Source organism: Jaculus jaculus, chromosome 17 (genome assembly GCF_020740685.1).
Source record: "Jaculus jaculus isolate mJacJac1 chromosome 17, mJacJac1.mat.Y.cur, whole genome shotgun sequence".
Classification (NCBI taxonomy): Eukaryota; Metazoa; Chordata; class Mammalia; order Rodentia; family Dipodidae; genus Jaculus; species Jaculus jaculus.
In genome coordinates, this window is record NC_059118.1 from 49,649,615 (window position 1) to 49,671,505 (window position 21,891).

Sequence of the window (21,891 nt, forward strand, 5' to 3'; positions counted from 1 at the left end):
CTTACTAGAAATTGTTTATCCTTTAGCTTCATTGATTGTTTTGTGAGACACATATTATGCAAGTTCCAGCTCTACCACCTTCCAGATGTGGCATCTTGGGCAAGTGAATATTTTAATCCTAAATGTCCTTATTTATAGAGTAAAACCAATAGTGCTGTCTAGTTCAAGATGCTGCTGGAAGAGTGACATAGGCAAGGCACTCAGCTAAATGCCAAATATGTATCATGAGCTCAATACTGATAATATAATTATTAAGTAAAACAGTCTTCCAGATAGCTGAATAAATCAACTTAAAAAAATTACCCAATTGGAAATGTCTGTGAAATGTACCAGTTCTATTTTAACAGATGTTTCCAAACTGTTATTTCTGATAACATTTAACCAGTAGGTTGAGCTGCTTCTTAGCATCATTTTTCTCTGCTTCTCATAAACTCACTGTATTAGCATTAGAATTGATATTCTCGCTTGACTCTCAGTCAATCAATAATGCACTTTTAAATCAAGTTACCTAAAATACAAGGGAACAGGAATAAGGCTGCAGCCCTAGCTTAGGAGACTTTGGATGCTAACTGAGGTTTCAAGAGCATGGATATTGGGCAAGATGCCCTCACCGTGGGTAGGTTTTATATATGATGTATGAAGTGAAACTATAAGTTCAGGAAGTTTGCTCTTATGGCTGAATTTACTGTTTGGTTGGAGGCTATTATGTGTGTGTGTGTGTGTAAACACATGAAGGGTACAGGGAAACAGGAATTGGTTGAATTCAAACAAAATTCAGAGACTTCTTTGAAATAGTCACCATTTGAAAAGGCAGTTCTTAGGAACAAGATATTATGCCAAACCAGAACATGAGATATCTTTGGGGAAGGTGACCTTAAAAGGATGGAAAGAAGACTCCTTGCATAAATTAGCCTCCTTTCAAGGTTTTCTTGGCTTTATTCAAAGTATCACTAAAAAGGAAGCAAGAGTGTATTGTAAAGACCAAATTATAGTAGAGTAGTAAAACTGAAGCAAACAATGAAATTATAGTAAAATTTTAACTTTAAAGTATTGACCAACTAGTTTAAACCAATCAACCTCCAAACTCCAATAATGACACATAATGCCTTTATGAATATTAAACTGGTAGAACAATCTTTTAAATATTCTGCATTTTCTGAACAGCTTGTATTTACAGTCATATCTCTCTGTGGTGAATTCTATAGCTGCCAACATGCTATATATTTCATAAGCATTATTTGTGATCATCACAAACCTCAGTAGAGAACAAGAGAAACAAGTGTTAGCCTCATATTATAGATAAAACACAATGGGAAAAAGGTAGGAGAAGCAATCGAACCTATGGCCTGCCTTGTACCAGTGAGCTTGGTGATTGCCTTGCTGCCAGGGGCTTGTTTTCTTTTCATCAGCCCCCATGGAGAATGAAGGATGCAAAAGTCACCTAGTGACTTATGGATCTGTCTAATGGGAGCAGGAATTGATAAACTAGAGTTCCTGGCCCACAACTTGGCTGACTTCTGTTTCTGTGTGGCCTGTCAACCAAGAATGTTCTCACAGATTGAAAAGTTGCATAAAAGAACAGTAAGTATATTGTGTGATATGTAGCAACTGTGCAAAACTGGAATTCTAGTGTTCATGAAATTTTATCTGTGAGCAGGCTGCTCACTCATTTACATATTGCATACATATCAGAATTTAGTCTGCTCACTCATTTGCATATTATCCATGGCTGCCTTGATGCTTCCATGGAGATGGATTAGTTGCAGCAGAAGCCAGGAAGCTAAAATCTTACTATCTGGACTTTTACAGTGAAAATGTAGACAGCACAGTTACTGAGGACAGACATTAAATCCCTGGAATCTACTTTACCTACTAAGTAAACTCCAAAAAGGAAAAAAAAAATATCATGGCACCAAGTGGATAGCAAATGATATAAAAGGTCTTCAAGATGATTTTTTTTTATTGATTTCTTATGTAATTTTTTGTTGTTCTCTGAGAAGTCTCCCCAGAAGCATACTGGAGTTTGCAGTCTTTGGTTCTTGGGGTGAATGGTATATTACCTAGAGCAGGCCTGTATCTTCCCTTATACATAAATCAATCTTCCACTCTTCAATTCCTTTCCAACCATGGTCACAGCATTTCCCGTGTTTCATCTGAGGGTGCTTTGGCATGCATGTGTGTGCTGTGTGTGGTGTGGTGTATGCACATGTGTGTGCCCATGTGGAACCTGTGGGGAGAGGGCACCTGCAGTGGCTGGAGAGGAACAATGTGCTCCATCACTCTTCCATTTATTCTTACTTGAGCCAGAGTCTCTTACTGATCCCAGAACTTGTTGGTTTTTCACAAGCCTCAACAATTCTCCATCTCTGCTACCCACAGGATTGGTATTACTGATGTGCATGGCTACACTCACTGTATATGTAGGTCCTAGCATCAACCTTCAGAGATCTCTGAGGCCTCCTCAGGCCCTCATGCTTGCACAGGAAGTGCTCTTCACTGCTGATCCATCTCTTCAGTCCCTGCAGTTTTTTTTTTTTTCCCCCCACAGATGGTGGGACTATAGTGAGTTATCTTCTCAGCGATGCTGGTAGATTTTATTTATTTGTTTTTGTCTTCTTTTATAAAATAACATTAGTATGGCTCTGAGGAAGGGTGAGATAGACCAAGAGAAAGGATGTTCAAGGTTAGATCAGTCCTAAATCAAGAATTGTAGATATGCGACTTCCAGTTAAGATGGTGGCGTAGGTACCACGCCAAAGCAGCCGGGGGGGGGGGGGGAGACCAAAACACCTCAGCAAAATACACACTTTTACTAAAAAAGTGAGGTGTATAGGAAACTGAAGTGGCAGCAGAGACGTAGGAGAGATCCAGAGCATCCAGAGCCTGCACATACTTGGGGCTGTTTTTGACTGAATGGGTACAGTGTTTAGTTAACTTTTAGAATCTACCGGTATTTTATTCCACTCAGCCTACTTGAATACTGCCATAGCAGGGAAACTCAACCCCTGGGAGCACCTTTGTAGATACTCTCAGAGTATTAAGAGCCACATCTAACAACTTAAGCTCCTACCCTGAAAATATATAACATCAAATCAATTGATACAGCTAAGAATACCCAGCTAGCTAGAAAATCCAAGCATTAACTTAATCCAAGCTGCAAAAATATATACATATAACAAAAGAAACACTAAAAAGCAAGACGATATAAATCCACCTAAAAATATTAATGCATCAGAAATGACCTCCCGTGAGAACGAGTTAGAGGAAATGCCTGAAAAAGATTTCAAAAGAATGATTGTAAATATGTTCAAAGAAGTCAGAGAACAAATCAAAGGAGTCAAAGAGGAACTTAAAGGGGAAATCAAAGGAATCAAAGAAGATGCAGGACACCAATTTCATGAAATAAAGAAGGCAATACAAGACATAAATAACGAAATAGAAATAATAAAGAAAAACCAGTCAGAATTACTAGCAATGAAGAACACAGTTAAAGAAATAAAAAACTCTGTAGAAAATCTCACCAGTAGAATGGATGGAGGAGAGGACAGAATATCTAAGCTAGAAGACCAGGTGGCAGATCTAATACAGGCCAACAAAGAGAAAGACAAACTTATAGAAAAGTATGAGAGGGAATTTCAAGATATTTGGGAAACTATGAAAAGATCAAATATTAGAATTCAGGGCATAGTAGAAGGAGAAGAATTCCAATCCAAAGGCATAGTAGGTGTCTTCAACAAAATCATAGAAGAAAATTTCCCCCAAATTGGGAAAGAGGTGCCAATACAGATACAGGAAGCCTTTAGAACCCCAGCCAGACAAAACCTGGAAAGAACCTCTCCTCGCCATATTATAATCAAACTTCCAAACACACAAACCAAAGAAAAAATATTGAAAGCAGTTAGAGAGAAAAATCAAGTTACCTACAAAAGTAAGCCCATCAGGATTACAGCAGATTATTCAACACAAACTTTTAAAGCCAGAAGGGCTTGGGGTGATATATTTCAAGTTCTGAAAGATAACAGTCAACCAAGGTTACTTTATCCTGCAAAGTTATCCATTCAAATAGACGGAGAAATAAGGATATTCCATGACAAAAGCAGGTTAAATGAGTATTTGAAGACAAAACCAGCTCTACAGAAAATACTTGAAAGAATCCTCCATGCTGAAGAAAAGGAAAAGTACTCATATAAGGAACCTAGAAAAAACAAGCAATACTCAAAAACTAGTTAACAGAAGAGAGCACAGGTAGAACCAGAACCACAAAAAAAAAAAAAAAATGGCAAACATAAATACACACCTTTCAATAATATCTCTTAATATCAACGGCCTCAATGCTGCAACAAAAAGACATAGATTCACAGACTGAATTAAAAAGCAGGATCCTACAATTTGTTGTCTCCATGAAACTCACCTTTCTACAAAGGATAGACATTACCTTAGGGTGAAAGGTTGGAAGATGGTGTTTCAAGCAAATGGGCCTAGAAAACAAGCAGGGGTTGCTATCCTAACATCAGACAAGGTAGACTTTAGTCCAACATTAGTCAAGAAAGATAAGGAAGTTCACTTTATATTGATTAAGGGCACACTCCAACAGGAGGGCATTACAATCCTAAACATATATGCACCTAACATAGGGGCTCCCAAAATCGTCAAATACTATTAGAACTAAGGTCACAGATAACACCAAAATCAGTGGTGGTGGGTGACTTTAACACCCCACTCTCATCAATTGACAGGTCATCCCAGGAAAAAATAAACAGAGAGGCATCTGGACTAAATGAGGTCATAGAAGGAATGGACTTAACAGATATATACAGGACATTTCATCCAAAGGCTGCAGAATATACATTCTTTTCAGCAGCACATGGAACATTCTCTAAAATAGACCATATATTAGGACACAAAGCAAATCTTAACAAATTCAGGAAAATTGAAATAATTCCTTGCATTCTATCTTACCACAATGGAATTAAACTACAAATCAGTAGCAAGAAAGGCTATAGAGCATAAACAAAATCATGGGAACTAAACAATACACTACTAAATGATGACTGGGTCAATTAAGAAATCAAAAAGGAAATCAAAAACTTTATAGAGTCAAACGATAATGAGAACACAACATACTAAAATCTCTGGGACACAATGAAGGCAGTTCTAAGAGGTAAATTTATAGCCTTAAGTGCCTATATTAAGAAATTAGAAAGGTCGCAAGTAAACGACCTAATGCTTCGCCTTAAAGCCTTGGAAAAAGAAGAACAAGGCAAACCAAAAATCAGTAGATGGGAAGAAATAATAAAGATTAGGGCAGAAATTAATGAAATAGAAACAAAAAGACCAATCCAAAGAATTAATGAAACAAAGAGTTTGTTCTTTGAAAGGATAAACAAGATTGATAAACCCTTAGCAAATCTGACCAAAAGAAAGAGAGAAGAGACACATATTAATAAAATCAGGGATGAACAAGGTAACATCACAACAGATTCCGGAGAAATTCAAAAAATCATAGGGACATACTATAAAAGCATATACTCCACAAAGTATGAAAATCTGAAAGAAATAGATGATTTCCTTGATCTATATGACCTACCTAAATTAAATCAAAATGAAATTAATCACTTAAATAGACCTATAACAAACATGGAGATCCGAACAGTTATCAATAATCTCCCAACTAAAAAAAGCCCAGGCCCAGATGGATTCACTGCTAAATTTTACCAGACTTTTAAGGAAGAGCTAACACCATTGCTTCTTAAGCTTTTCCAGGAAATAGAAAAAGAAGGAATTCTACAAAACTCCTTCTATGAGGCCAGCATCACCCTGATACCAAAACCAGGCAACGATAGAACAAAAAAAGAAAATTACAGACCAATCTCCCTCATGAACATAGATGCAAAAATTCTCAACAAATTATTGGCAAACAGAATAAAAGAATATATCAAAAAGATCATTCACCCTGACCAAGTAGGCTTTATCCCAGAGATGCAGGGATGGTTCAACATAAGCAAATCTATAAATGTAATACATTACATAAACGGGTTGAAGGACAAAAATCACATGATCATCTCATTAGATGCAGAGAAAGCATTTGACAAAATCCAACATCCCTTCATGATAAAAGTCCTACAGAGACTGGGAATAGAAGGAACATATCTCAATATAATAAAAGCTATTTATGACAAGCCTACAGCCAACATATTAGTAAATGGGGAAAAACTGGAAGCTTTTCCACTAAAATCAGGAACAAGACAAGGGTGTCCACTGTCCCCAATTTTATTTAATATAGTTTTGGAAGTCTTAGCCATAGCAATAAGGCAAGAGACACACATAAAAGGGATACAAATTGGAAAGGAAGAGATCAAGTTATCATTATTTGCAGATGACATGATTCTATACATAAAGGACCCTAAAGACTCTACTAGCAAACTGTTAGAGCTGATCAAAACCTACAGCAATGTAGCAGGATACACAGATATCAGTAGCCATCATATATGCTAACAACAAAAACACAGAGGATGAAATCAGAGAATCACTCCCGTTCACAATTGCATCAAAAAAATAAAGTACCTTGGAATAAACCTAACCAAGAAAGTAAAGAATCTCTACAATGAGAACTTTAAAACATTCAAGCGAGAAATTGCAGAAGACACTAGAAAGTGGAGAAACATCCCTTGTTCCTGGATTGGAAGAATCAAAATTGTGAAAATGGCAATCTTACCTAAAGCAATCTACACATTTTATGCAATCCCTATCAAAATTCCAAAGGCTTTCTTCATGGAAATAGAAAAAACAATCCAAAAATTCATTTGGAATCACAAAAAAACCTCGAATATCTAAAATAATACTGAGCAACAAAAATGAGGCTGGTGATATCACCATACCTGACTTTAACCTATACTACAGAGCCATAGTAACAAAAACAGCATGGTACTGGCACAAAAACAGACATGTAGATCAGTGGAACAGAATAGAGGACCCAGATGTAAGCCCAAGTAGCTATAGCCACCTGATATTCGATAAAAATGCCAAAAATACTCAGCGGGGAAGAGACAGTCTCTTCAGCAAATGGTGTTTTGAAAACTGGATATATATCTGCAGAAGGATGAAAATAGATTCTTCTCTCTCGCAATGCACAAGAATTAAGTCCAAATGGATTAAAGACCTTAACATCAGACCTGAAACTCTGAAACTGCTAGAGGAAAAAGCAGGGGAAACCCTTCAACATATTGGTCTTGGCAAAGACTTTCTGAATACAACCCCAATTGCTCAGGCAATAAAACCACAGATTAATCACTGGGACCTCATGAAATTACAAAGATTTTGCACTGCAAAGGACACAGTGAAAAAATCAAAGAGGCAACCTACAGAATGGGAAAAAATCTTCGCCAGCTATATATCTGATAGAGGATTAATATCTAGGATATATAAAGAACTCAAAAAGTTAAATAATAAGGAATCAAACAAGCCAATCAAAAATGGGCTATGGAGCTAAATAGAGAGTTCTCAAAGGAAGAAATACGAATGGCATATAAGCATCTAAAAAAATGTTCTACATCACTAGTCATCAGGGAAATGCAGATTAAAACTACATTGAGATTCCATCTCACTCCTGTCAGATTGGCCACCATCATGAAAACAAATGATCATAAATGTTGGCGGGGATGTGGAAAAAAAAGGAACCCTTCTACACTGCTGGTGGGGATGCAATCTAGTCCAGCCATTGTGGAAAACAGTGTGGAGGTTCCTAAAACAGCTAAAGATTGATCTACTGTATGACCCAGCTATAGCACTCCTAGGCATATATCCAAAGGACTCATCTCATTTCCTTAGAAGTACATGCTCAACCATGTTTATTGCTGCTCAATTAATTAATAGCTGGGAAATGGAACCAGCCTAGATGTCCCTCAACAGAGGAGTTGATAATGAAGATGTGGCACATTTATATAATGGAGTTCTACTCAGCAGTAAAGAAAAATGAAGTTATGAAATTTGCAGAAAAATGGATGGACTTGGAAAGTATTATACTAAGTGAGGTAACCCAGGCCCAGAAAGCCAAGCGCCACATGTTCTCTCTCATATGTGGATCCTAGCTACAGATGATTGGGCTTCTGCGTGAGAATGAAAATACTTAGTAGCAGAGGCCGGTAAGGTAAAAAGGAGACATAAAGGGTAGAGAAAGGAAGGGAGGAGGATACTTAATAGGTTGATATTGTATATATGTAATTACAATGATTGTAATGGAGAGGTAATATGATGGGGAATGGAATTTCAAATGGGAAAGTGTGGGGGTGGGGAGGGAGGGAATTACCATGGGATATATTTTATAATCATGGAAAATGTTAATAAAAATTAAAAAAAAAAAACGAATTGTAGATAGACTTTTGAGTAAGGTGGTGGCATGGGAGTCATGCCAAGCTAGCCAAGGGAGGAGTTCAAACAAAACCAAAGCAAAATACACTATTCTTCTAAAAAGTAATGGTGTATAGGTTATTATCTGCCACAGTGGAGAAGTAGGAGAGACCAAAATCTACCAGGAGGAAACCTGCCAGAATCCTGCCCAGGCACTTGCGGCCCAGACCACATACCGCTGGGTCCAGCACCATATTGCAGGAGCAGAGACGAAATGAGGGGATTTTCCAGTTGCATCAGCCTCCTCACAAAATTAAGAAACCAGAAGTGGAGCCAACTAAGACCAGCTGAGGAGCTGCTGAAAGGAATACAGGCAGGGCCAGGTGAGCAATTCCAGTTTAGCTTCAGGCTTCCTGTAGTCTCCCATCCCCCAGGCTTCAGAACCATGAACCTTGGGAGAACTTGTTCAGTCCTTGACAGCAGAGCATCCAGTGCAGCTGATCAGAGCACCAGATCCAAAGCACAACACAGAGGAATTGAGGTGGGCACTCAGCATCAGTGAGATTGGAAGTCACCCCAAAAGGTAACGAGGCTGACTGACTAAAAAGCAGGTACATAGGCCTACACTGGAAGTGCTAATCTCTGTTTCCATGTCAGTGCAAGTTACAGGTTATATATTCTTGGTTGGTTTTACCATTCTCAAGTAAGCTGTATTTTGAGGATGACTATTGTTGCTGTGGATGCTTTCAGATTTACAGGGACTTTGTCTTTCTTCTGACATTGTTGCAAGCAGAGTCTGAATCAGACCCAGGCTGACCTGGACCCCATTTTAGAATAGAAATCTCAACCTCCCAGCTGACTGGATTAAGGGTGGAAAGCAACACACACCCTTAGGACTTTTGGCTTTATAAGGTTATAAGGTTATCTGTTTGTTTTAATCCCCACACTTTTATTCACTGTGTTTTTTAAAAAACATTTTATTTTAACTTTAATAGATTTATTTTTATTGACAACTTCTATACTTAACAGAAAACAAACCATGGTATTTCTCTCCCCCACTTTCCCATTTATAATTCTGCTCTCTGTCATATCTCCTCCTTCTCTTCATTAGTCTCTCTTTTAGTTTGATGTTGTCATCTTCTCCTATTATGAGGTCTTGTGTAGGTATTGCTAGGTACTGAGAGGTCTTGGCTATAGAGGCTAGTTTCTGTCTGGATGGTTGTATATAAGGAGTGGTACCCTTCCTTTGGCTCTTACATTCTTTCTGCCACCATTTCGGCAATGAACCCTGAGCTTGAAGGGTGTGAGTTGTTTGAGCACCAGACACTCCTCCATCTCTTCTTTGCAGTACTACGTTGCCTGTTGGGTCATTCCAGTGGTCATCGCCATCTGAAAAGAGAAGCTTCTCTAACCAGAAGTGAGATTAGCATTAATATATGAATAGGAACATTAAGTGTAGTGCTTTCAGGGAAATTTGGTGAGAGTAATATATGCATTTATTCAGACAAGAGCAGGTTTTATACTTCTAAGGCTCATGACCTCCCCTGACATAGGCTTTGATTAGGCTTTCAGTACCAAGTATGTTTCCCTCCCATAGAGTGGGCCTTTGGTCCAGTTAGAGAGCAGCTTGTTTTCCCCAGAGCAGACATGCCACTATTGCACCCGTTCAGTCATTTGGCCTGTCTGGCTAAACTTGAGGCTTCCAGTGTCCATTGTTTTCACCACTGATGACTTCTGTCTCCCATAAGGCTGCAGGCAGTGTAGCTTTTTTGAGCTTTCAGTTGGCTGAGATATGGGAGAAGGTTTTCTGCTTAGCACCAGCTTGATTTCTCAATGAGTTTGCCACACAGGCATGTGAAGTCTTCAGCAATAGGGTCCTACCATCTCTTCCTCACATGACCCCAAAAACATTGGCAATAGGCTATAATGTGTTGGAGGCAACAGGGACCTCCCTGGCCAACAACACACTGGAAAGTATCCCATCCCTGGCAATGAAAAATTTTTAATAACAATCTATGGCATCTGGATGTGCTATTATTTAAGAAATTAGATTTTCAGATGGCTTATTCAGAATATCTTGAATTTTGATTGACCCTACCCCACCCTTCTTTTATACAATCTCTTCCCCTGAACTTGCTTAGGCCTTTCCCCTCCCTGTAACTGTTCTAGTTAAATATATACAGCACCATCTCCTAAAATCCTTCCCTCTCCTCCTTCCCTCATAGCCCTTTTCTAGCTTATAGGCCTCTGCTACTGATTTTTTGTTCCAGCTCACATGCAAGTCTATACATTTGTAGCTAGGATCTACATATGAGAGAGAACATGTGACATTTTGCTTTCTGGGCCTGGGTTACCTCACTTAGTAAAATCCTTTCCAGATCCATCCATTTCCTTGAGAATTCCATAATTTCATTTTTCTTTATTGTTGAATAGAACTCCATTATGTAAATGTACCATATCTTTATTATCCATTCATCTGTGGATGGACATCTAGGTTGGTTCCATTTCCTAGTTATTGTGAATAAAGCAGCAATAAACATGGTTGTGCAAGTATCACTAAGTTAGTGAGAAGAGTCATTAGGGTATATGCCTAGGGGTGCTATAGCTGGATCATATGGTAAATCTATTTTTAGCTTTCTCAAGAAGATTCACACTGATTTCCACAATGGCTGTTCTAGATTACATTCCCAGCAACAGTGTAGAAGGGTTCCACTTTTACTGTATCCTTGCCAACTTTTATGGTCATTTGTTTTCTTGATGGTAGCCATTCTAACAGGAGAGAGATGGAATCTCAATGTAGTTTTTTTTTTTTTTTTTTTTTTTTTTTTTTTTTTTTTTTGAGGTAGCGTCTCACTCTAGCCCTGACATGGAATTCACTATGTAGCCTCAGGGTGGCCTTGAACTCACAGCAATCCTCCTACCTTTGCCTCCAGAGTGCTGATATTAAAGGCGTGCACCACCATGCCAGCTCAAGGTAGTTTTAATTTGCATTTCCCTAATGGCCTAGGATGTAGAACACTTTTTGGGATGTCTATATACCATCTGTATTTCTTCTGATGAGAACTCTCTATTTAATTCCATAACCATTTATTTATTTATTTATTTATTTATTTATTTATTTATTTATTTATTTATTTATTTATTTTGTTTTTCGAGGTAGGGTTGCTCTCTGGTCCAGACTGACCTGGAATTAACTATGTAGTCTCAGGGTGGCCTCAAACTCATGGAGACCTACCTACCTCTGCCTCCTGAGTGTGGGGATCAAAGGTGCCACAATGCCTGGCCCATAGCCCATAGACCATTTTTTTAATTGGATTGTTTCATTTCTTTTTTTTTCTCTGTGTTGAGTTCTTTGTATATTCTGGATTTTAATCCCCTGTCAGATGTGTGGCTGGCAAAGATTTTCTCCCATTCTATAGGTTGTCTCTTTGCTCTATTCATAGTATCCTTTGCTGTACAAAAGCTTTTTAATTTCATGAGATCCCAGTAGTGGTTTTATTTTCTGAGCAATTGGGGTTATACTCAGAAAGTCATTACCTATACCAATATGTTGAAGGGTTTCCCCTACCTTTTCCTCTAGCAATTTCAGAGTTTCAGGTCTGATATTAAGGTCACTGATTCACTTGGATTTGATTCTTGTGCATGGATAAAGACAAGGATCTATTTTCATCTTTCTACATATAGATACCCAGTTTCCCTAGCACCACTTGTTGAAGAGGCTGTCTTTTCTCCAATGGATATTCTTTGCATTTCTGTCAAAAATCAAATGGCTGTAGCTGTCTGTATTAACATTTGGGTCCTCTATTCTGTTCCATTGACCTACATGTCTATCTTTGTGCCAATACCATGCTTTTTTTGTTATTATGACTTTGTAGTATAGCTTAAAATTGGCTCAAAATTGTTTTGGGTATTTGGGGTTTTGTGTATTTCCAAATGAATTTTAAGATTTTTTTTTTCCTATTTCTGTGAAGAATGCCATTGGAATTTTAATAGGTATTCCCATAAATGTGTAGATTATTTTTGGTAAGATTGACATTTTCATAAGATTGATTCTTCCAATCCAACAGTGGGATATCTTTCTATTTCCTTGTATCTTCTGTAATTTCTCCCTTGAGTGTTTTAAAGTTCTCAATACAGAGATCCTTCACTTCTTTGGTTAAGTTTATTCCAAGGTACTTTATTTAGTTATTTATTTTGAAGCAGTTGAGAATAGGAATCATTTCCTGATATCATCCTCTGCATGCTTGTTGCTAGTATATAGGAAAGCTATTGATTTATGTGCATTTATTTTGCATCCTGCTATGTTGCTAAAAGTGTGTGTCAGTTCTAACAGTTTGATGGTAGGGTTTTTAGGGTCTTTTATGTAAACAATCATATTATCTGCAAATAGGGATAAGTTGATATCTTCCTTTCCAATTTGTATCCATTTTATGAGTGTCTCTTCCATTATTGCTATACCTAAGACATCCAGTACTATATTAAATAAAAGTTGAGACAGTGGACATCTTGTTTTGTTCCTGAATTCAGTGGAAAAGCTTCAAGATTTTCTCCACTTAGTATTTGATGGATGTAGGTTTATCGTGAATAGCTCTTTCTGCCTCTATTGAGGTGATCATGTGATTTTTGTTCTTCATATCACTTATATGGTGTATTACATTTATTGATTTGTGTATATTGAACCATCCCTGCATCCCTGGGATAAAGACAGGTTGTGGTGAATAATCTTTTTGATATATTCTTGTATTCTTTTTTCAAATATTTTGTTCAGGAATTTTGCATCTATGTTCATGAGGGAGATGGGTCTATAATATTCTTTCCTGTTCTGTCTTTGTCTGGTTTTGTTATGAGGGTGATACTGGCTTCATAGAAGAAGTTGGGTAGAATTCCTTCCTTTTCTATGTTATGGAAAATTTTGAGAAGCAGTAGTGTTAGTTCTTCCAGAAGATCTGGTAAAATTCACCAGTGAATCCATCTGGGCCTGGACTTTTTCTTGTTGGAAAACTTTTTATAACTGCTTGGATCTCTGTACTTGTTATAGGACTATTTAAATGGTTTCTCTCATCTTGACTTAGTTTTGGTAGGTCATGTGAATAAAGGAAATCATCCATTTTTTTTCAGATTTTCAAATTTAGAAGCATATGTATTCCTAAAGTATGTCTTTATAATTGTCTGATTTTTTTGGTATGTGTTCTAATGGTGTCTTTTTCATCTCTAATTTTATTGATTATTTTCTTCTTTCTTGCTTCTGGTCAAATTTGCTAAGGGATTATCAACTTTGTTTATCCTTTCAAAGAACCAACTTTTTGTTTCATTGCTTCTTTGGATTGCCTTTTGGCTTCTATTCCATTAATTTCTGCTCTGATCTTTATGATGTCTTCTCATCTACTGATTTTTGGTTTGCTTTATTCTTCTTTTTCTAAGGACTTAAAGTGAAGCATTACATTGTTTATTTGAGAAGCCTCTAGTTTCTTATTATAGGTACTTGGAGCTATAAACTTCCCTCTTACAACTGCCTTCATTGTGTTCCAAAAGTTTTAGTAGGTTGTATTATCATCATCATTTGATTCTATGAATTTATTGATTTCCTCAATGACCCATTGATAATTCAATAGTGTACTGTTTAGTCTCCATAAGTTTCTGTATGCTTTGTAACTTTTCTTGTTGCTTATTTGCAGTTTAGTCCCACTGTGGTCAGATAGGGTACAGGGGATTATTTAAATTTTCCTGTATTTGTTGAGATTTGCTTTTTGTCCTTATATATGGTCTATTTTAGAGAATGATCCATGTGCTATTGAGAAGAATGTATATTGTGCAGCATTAAAATGGGATGTTCTGTAGGTATCTGTTAGGTCCATTTGTTCCATGACATCATTTAATTCAGGTGTCTCTCTGTTTAATTTTTGCCAGGATAACCTGTCAATTGATGAGAGTGGGGTATTGAAGTCACCCACTAGATTGTGTTTGATGTTATCTGTGACCTTAAGTCTAATAATGTTTCCTGTTTTCCCTTTACTCATTTGTTTTAACTGTTATTTGAGCGTTTTTTTTCCCTACTTCTTCCTGTGTGTGTTTTGCTTTCTCTTCAGCAGTAAGAATTCCTTCAAGTGATTTTTTGTACATCTGGTTTATGTTTCATAAATTCATTTAGTTTCTTTTTGTTGTGGAATGTCCTTATTTCTCCATCAATTTGGATAGATAGCTTTGCAAGATAAAGTAATCTTGGTTGGTAGTTGTTATCTTTCAGAACTTGGAATACATCATTCCAAGTCCTTCTGGCTTTTAACATTTGCATTGAGTAATCTGCAGCTATTTTTATGGACTTGCCTTTGTAGGTGATTTGCTTTTCCTCTCTAAATGCTTTCAATATATTTTATTTGGTTTTTGTGTTTATTAGTTTAAATATAACATGGCAAGAAGAGTTTCTTTCCATATTTTCTCTGTTTGTTGTTCTAAAAGCTTCTTGTATTTGCATTGGCATTTCTTTTCCAATTTTGGGAAATTTTTCTTCTATGATTTTGTTGAAAATACCTACTAAGCCTCTGGGTTTAAATTCTTTTCCTATTATGCCCTGTCTTCTTGTGTTTGATCTTTTCATAGTGTCCTGGATATCTTGAAATACCCTTATATATCTTACTATTTACTGGCTTGTCTTTCTTTTGTTGGACTCTATTAGGTCTGCCACCTGATCTTCTAGTTTAGATATTCTGTTCTCTGCTTCATCCATTCTACTGGTAAGACCTTCCATGGAGTTTTTTTTGTTTTTTTTTTTTTATTTATTTTTTTTTTTATTTCACTGGCTGTATTCTTCAGAGCTAGAATTTCAGCCTGGTTTTTCTTCAGTATTTCTATTTCCTAACTCATGTCTTGTAATGACTTCCTAATTTCATTAAACTGGTTTCCTGTGTTCTCTTTCTAAAGTTTGTTTTCTTCTTTAATTCCTTTGTTTTCTTTTTTGATTACCTTCATATCTTCTCTAATTTCTTTGAGTATAGATACTATCATTTTCTTGAAATCTTTGTCAGGCATTTCATCTAAAACAGTCTCATTGGTGATCATTTCTGATGGATTTATAATTTTTGATGGGACTGAATTGATTTAATGCTTAAGTTTTCTATTTATCTGCAGTGTTCCCTGACATGGAAATCCACATTTATATACCCTCAGCATATGAATTCAAGCTGCCAGGTGTACTTCTTGTACCCCAATTCAGCCACAGAAGTAATCCTATATGTTGAGTTTGCTTGCTAAGCAAGTATTCTAGCAGACTGGGTAGAACAATTTACTGGCAAATTCTAAACTTCAATTGAGCAACATATACAATCAATAAAAATTAGCACAAAGTATGCAATTGTAGGGATTAAAACAAACAGATAAAGCCAAAATTCCTAAAGATGTGTGTTGTTCTACACCCTTAATCTTGTCAGCTTGGAAGTAAAGATTTCTGTTCTGAATTGGGTTCCAGGTCAACCTGGATCTACATCAGACACTGCCCCTAATGATGACAGAAACAAAACACAAAGGCCCTATAATTATGAGAACATCAAACAAAACAATATTCAACCCACAAATACAGGTTATTTGAAAATGATAAAGCCAACCAATAATATACAACCCATAACATGCCCTATCAAGGGAAGAGAGACTAGCTCTTCCAATGCATGCCTATGAACCTGCTTTTTTTTTTTTTTTTTCTTTTTTTTGTCTCTGGACCTCATTACCTTTTGGGGTGGCTTCCAATCTCACCAATGCCAAGATCCCTCTGTGTATTGGAACTGGAGCTCTAATTAGCTGTGCTGGCTGTGCTTCCACTGTGGGCTGAATGCTGGACATTCAGGGCTCTGATGGTGGGGGATGGTGGGGTTCAGACTTCTGCAGTTGCTCATGCAGTTCTACCTGTATCCTTTTCAGTAGCTCTTTGGTTGATCTCAGCTGTCTTTACTTCTGTTTTCTTAACTTTGCAAGGAGTCGATAGAATTGAAAAAGTACCTTGTTTCCTGTGCTGCTGCTGCTGCTTGGCATGCCTGATGGGGCATTGCCAGGCAGGTGCACGGATTGGGCCATTTTCTTCCTTTCTGGTGGTTCTTGGTCTCTCTGGCTTCTCTGCTGTGTGAAAAAATAATGTGTACTCCTTCACTTTTCAGAAGAAGAGTGTAGTTTGCTGGGGCTTTGCTTAAATCCTTCCCTAGGCTTGATTGGCATGGCTCCTAAGTTGCCGTCTTACCTGGAAGTCCCTCTGTGCTGGTTTTTAATGAATATGTATATTGCTCAGTTTAACTTTAGAATTTGCCAGTAAATTTTTCCAGCCAGCTCACTAGAATACTTGACTAGCAGGCAAACTCAATACTTAGGATTATTTCTGCTATTGAACTGGAGTACAAGTGCTACACTTAGAACCTTAAACTCCTAGATATATATAGTTGGATTTCCACATCTAAGAATACTGCAGATAATTAGAAAACCTAAGCATCAAATCAACTCAGGATGCAAAAATCACTACATTATCATACAAGAGACACAAAGAATAAAGATAATATAACCCCACCAAAAATTATAGATCTATCAGAAATGACCCCCAAAGGGACTGTTTTAGATGAAATGCCTGACAAAGATTTTTAAAAAATGATTTTATTTGTAATCAAAGAAATCAAAGAAGAAATAAAAGGAATCAAAGAAGAAAACAAAGGAATTAAAGAATAAACAAAGTCCTGAAGGAATTCCAAGAGAAAACAGGAAACCAGCTTAATGAAATAAAGAGGTCATTACAAGACATGAGTAATGAAATAGAAATACTGAAGAAAAGCTATGCAGAAATACTAGCCTTTAAAAACACAGTAAGTCAAATAAAATACAGTGTGGAAAGTCTCACCAATAGAATGTATGAAGAAAATAGAATATCTAAACTAGAAGGCCAGGTGGCAGATCTAATAAAGTCCAACAAAGAGAAAGACAAGCTAATAGGAAGGTATGAATGAGAATTGCAAGATATTTGGGACACTATGAAAAGATCAAACTTAAGAATTTGGGTATAGTGTAAGGAGAAAAATTTCACTTCAAAGACATAGTAGGTGTTTTCAACAAAATCATAGAAGAAAAATTTCCCCAATTGGGAAAGAAATGCAAATATAGGAAGCTTTTAGAACACCAAACAAGACAAAACCTGGAAAGAACCTCTCCTTGCCATGTTATCATTAAACTGCTAAACACACAATCCAAAGAAAATATATTGAAAGCAGTTAGAGAGAAAAAGCAAGTCACATATAAAGGCAAGCCCATCAGGATTACAAGTGGATTACTCAACACAAGCTTTAAAAGCCAGAGGGCTTGCAAGATGTATTCCAAGTTCTGAAAGATGAAAACTGTCAACCAAGATTACTTTATCCTTCAAAGCTATCTATCCAAATTGATGGAGAAATAAGGACATTCCACAACAAAAAGAGCTTAAAGAATTTATGAAAATTCAGCCATCTCTACAGAAAATAATTGAAGGAATCCTTAATGGTGAATTGAAAACAAATCACACACATGTGGAAACAGGAAAAAAATAGTTAAAAGAGTAAAGGGAAGACAGGAAGTTCTACAAAAGAAGAATAGCAAGAATAAATACATACCTGTCAAAAATGAGTCTTTTTATGTTATTTTATTTTTTTTGAGGTGGGGTCTCACTCTACCTTAGGCTGACCTGGAATTCACTATGTAATCTCAGGGTGGCCTCAAGCTCATAGTGATCCTCCTCCCTCTGCCTCCTGAGTGTTGGGATTAAAGGCATGCACCACCCTGTATGGCTGGCCAATGTAACTCTTAATGTCAGTGACCTTAATGCCACAACCAAAATGCACAAGCTTGCAGACTGGATTAAAAGGCAGGATCATGCTATTTATTGCCTCCAGACAACTCAGCTCTCAATAAAAGATAGACACTGTCAGGGTGGAGAGATGGCTTAGTGGTTATGGCCTTGTCTGTGAAGTCTAAGGATCCCGGTTCAAGGCTCGATTCCCCAGGACCCATGTTAACCAGATGCACAAAGGGGCACACATGACTGGTGTTCGTTTGCAGTGGCTGGAGGCCCAGGCATGAGCATTCTCTTTTTCTTTCTCTCTCACTCTGTCTCTACCTGCCCCTTTCTTTCTGTGTGTATCATTCTCAAATAAATAAATAAATAAAAATACAAAAAAAAAAGTTAGCTTCTTTAAAACAAAAAAAGATAGACACTGCCTTAGGGTGAATGGATGGAAAATGGCATTTCAAGCCAATGAGCCCAGGAAATAAGCAGGGGTTGCTATTCTAATATCTGACTACAGGATAGAGTTCAAACCAACATTAGTGAGGAAAGATAATGAAGGTCACTTTATACTGATTAAAAGAACAATTCAGGGCTGGAGAGATGGCGTACTGGTTAAGCGCTTGCCTGTGAAGCCTAAGGACCCTGGTTCAAGGCTCGGTTCCCCAGGTCCCACGTTAGCCAGATGCACAAGGGGGCGCACGCATCTGGAGTTTTTTTGTAGAGGCTGGAAGCCCTGGCGCGCCCATTCTCTCTCTCTCCCTCTACCTGTCTTTCTCTATGTGTCTGTCGCTCTCAAATAAATAAATAAATAAATAAAAACTAAAAAAGAGAACAATTCAACAGGAGGACATTATAATCCTAAACTTATATGTACCTATCATAGGGGCTCCCTGTTTTATCAAACAAACACTATTAGACTTAAGGTCACAGATTACACCAAGTATTATTGTAGCAGCTGAATTCATACTCCCTGTCATTAACTGGTATGTCATGTCACCCTTGGAAAAAAAAAAAGAGAGAGACATTTGGATTAAATGATATCATGGAACAAATGGACCTAACAGATAACAGATAACAGAACATTCCATCCATCCAAATGCTTTAGAATATGCATTTTGCTCAGAAGCACGTAGAACATTCCCTAAAATAGATTATATATTAGGACACAAAGCAAATCTTCACAAACACAGGAAAATTGAAATAATACCTTGTATTCTGTCTGACCACAATTGGGATTAAACAACAAATCAGCAGCAAGAAAGACTACAGAGTATGCAGAAATTCCTGGAGACTAAACAGTACACTACTGAATGATGAATTGGTCTTTAAAGACATCTGAAAGGAAATAAATAAATTAATAGAATCAAATAATGATGAGAATACAACACATCAAAACCTTTGGGGCACAATAAAAGCAGTCTAAGAGGGAAATTATAACTCTAAATGCATATATAAAGAAATTAGAGTATTTGAATATAAACTGTTTAATGCTTCACCTTAAGGCCTTGGAAAAAGAAGAACAAGGCAAACTAAAAATTAGTGGATGGGTAGAAATAATAAAAAAAAAAGTAGGGCAGAAGTTAATGAAATAGAAACAAAAATTCCAAAGAATCAATGAAATTAAGAGTTGGCTTTTTGAAAGGATAAACAATAATTGATAAACCCTTAGCAAATCTGACCAGAAGAAAGAGAAATGACACAAAAATTAATAAAATTGGAGATGAAAAAGGCACAATTACAACAGATACCAAAGAAATTCAGAAAATCATAAGAATATATTTTAAGAATATATGCACCTCTAAGTTTGAAAATCTAAAAGAAATTGATGATTTCCTTAATTTATATGACATATAAAAATTAAACCAAGATGAGATAAACCATTTAAATAGACCTATAACTAGTACAGAGATCCAACTAAAAAACATCCAGGTCCAGATGGATTCACTTTCATTGTGTCTCAAAGGTTTTGGTGTGTTGTATTCTCATCATTATTTGATTCTATTAATTTATTGATTTCCTTTTAGACATCTTTAAAGACCAATTCACCATTCAGTAGTGTACTGTTTAGTCTCCAGGAATTTCTGTATGCTCTGTAGTCTTTGAATTTTACCAGATCTTCATGGAAGTATTAATACCACTGCTTCTTAAACTTTTCCATAACATAGAAAAGGAAGGAATTTTGTTGAACTCCTTTTACAAAGCCAGAATCAAATTGATACCAAAACCAGACAATGATAGAACAAAAAAAGAAAAATATACAGACCAATTTCCCTCATGAACATAGATGCCAAAATTTTCAACAAAACATTGGCAAACAAAATACAAGAATATATCAAAAAGATCATTCATCTCAACCAAGTATGCTTCATCCCAGAGATGCTGCAATGGTTCAACATATGCAAATCGATACATGTAAAACACTACATAAATGACCTAAAGGACAAAAATCCCATGATCATCTCAACAGATGCAGCTAAGGCATTTGATAAAATCCCTTCATGGTAAAAGTCCTACAGAAACTTGGAATAGAAGGAACATATCTCAACATAATAAAGGCTATTTATGACAAACCTACAGCCAACATAATACTAAGTGGGGAAAAACTTGAAGCTTTCTAGACCTTTGGTGGGACTACAATCCGGTGAAATCACTGTGGAAATCAGTGTGGAAGTTCCTGAGATAGCTATAAATACATCTACCACATGACTCAACTATTCCACTCCTATGCATATATCCCAAGCACTCTTCTCATTAGCTTAGAGATACTTGCACAACCTTGTTTATTGCTGCTCTATTTGCAGTAGTTAGGAAATGGAACCAGCCTACATGTCCCTCAACTGATGAAGGAGTAAGGAAGATATGGTACATTTGTACAATGGAATTCTATTTAGCAGTAAAGAAAAATGAAATTATGAAACTTGCATGAAAATGGGTGGATCTGGAAAGGATTATACTACGTGATATAAATCAGGCCCAGAAAGGCAAACATCACATGTTTTCTCTCATATGTGGATCCTAGTTACAAATGTTCAGACTTGTGTGTGAGTTGTAGTAAAAATTGGTAGCAGAGGCCAGTAAGCTAGAAAAGGGCTACAGGGAAGGAAGAGAGGGATAGACTTAAGAGGATAGTACTATATATATGTCAGTAGATGGTCAAATCACTGCAGGTGGAATATCCTATGTGAGGTCAGGGGAAGAGATAGACTAAAAGGAGGGTAGAGGGAGGCTTAGTCAAAATTCAGGATATAATGAATAAGGCAAAAGATAACCTACATTTTTGGATATTGGTATACCCAGAAACCATAGACTGTTACTAGAAAAATGTCAGTGCTAGGAATGGGATACTTTCCAGTGAATTGTTGGTCAGGGAAGTCCCTGGTGCCTCCAAAGAATTAAAGGCTATTGTCAAGGCTCTTGGATCCCCACCAGGAGTATATGATAAGACCATATTGCTAAAGACTCCACATGCCTGGGCTGTATGGTCACCAGGAAATCAAAGTGGGGCTGACCTGAAAACATTCTGATAGAAAGGCTGACAGAAAGCTGGTAAAAACTGCACTGCATGCAGCCTCATAAGAGACAGAAATCATCATCAGTGAAAATAATGGACACTGCAAGCCTCAAATTTGTCCAGACAGGCCAAATGAGCCAATGGGTGCAGTAATGGCATGTATGTTATGGGGGAAACCAACTGCTCTATAATTGGACTGAAGACCTGCTCTATGGGAGGGAATACATGCCTGGTACTGAAAACCTAATCAAAA

The 21,891-nt window shown here is 36.9% G+C and overlaps 1 pseudogene; it reads left to right on the top strand.

Annotated features, from left to right (window-relative positions):
• The first annotated feature begins 8,620 nt into the window (after nt 1–8,620).
• Nucleotides 8,621–21,891, top strand: part of LOC101614819 — a 46,901-nt pseudogene continuing 33,630 nt past the window's right edge.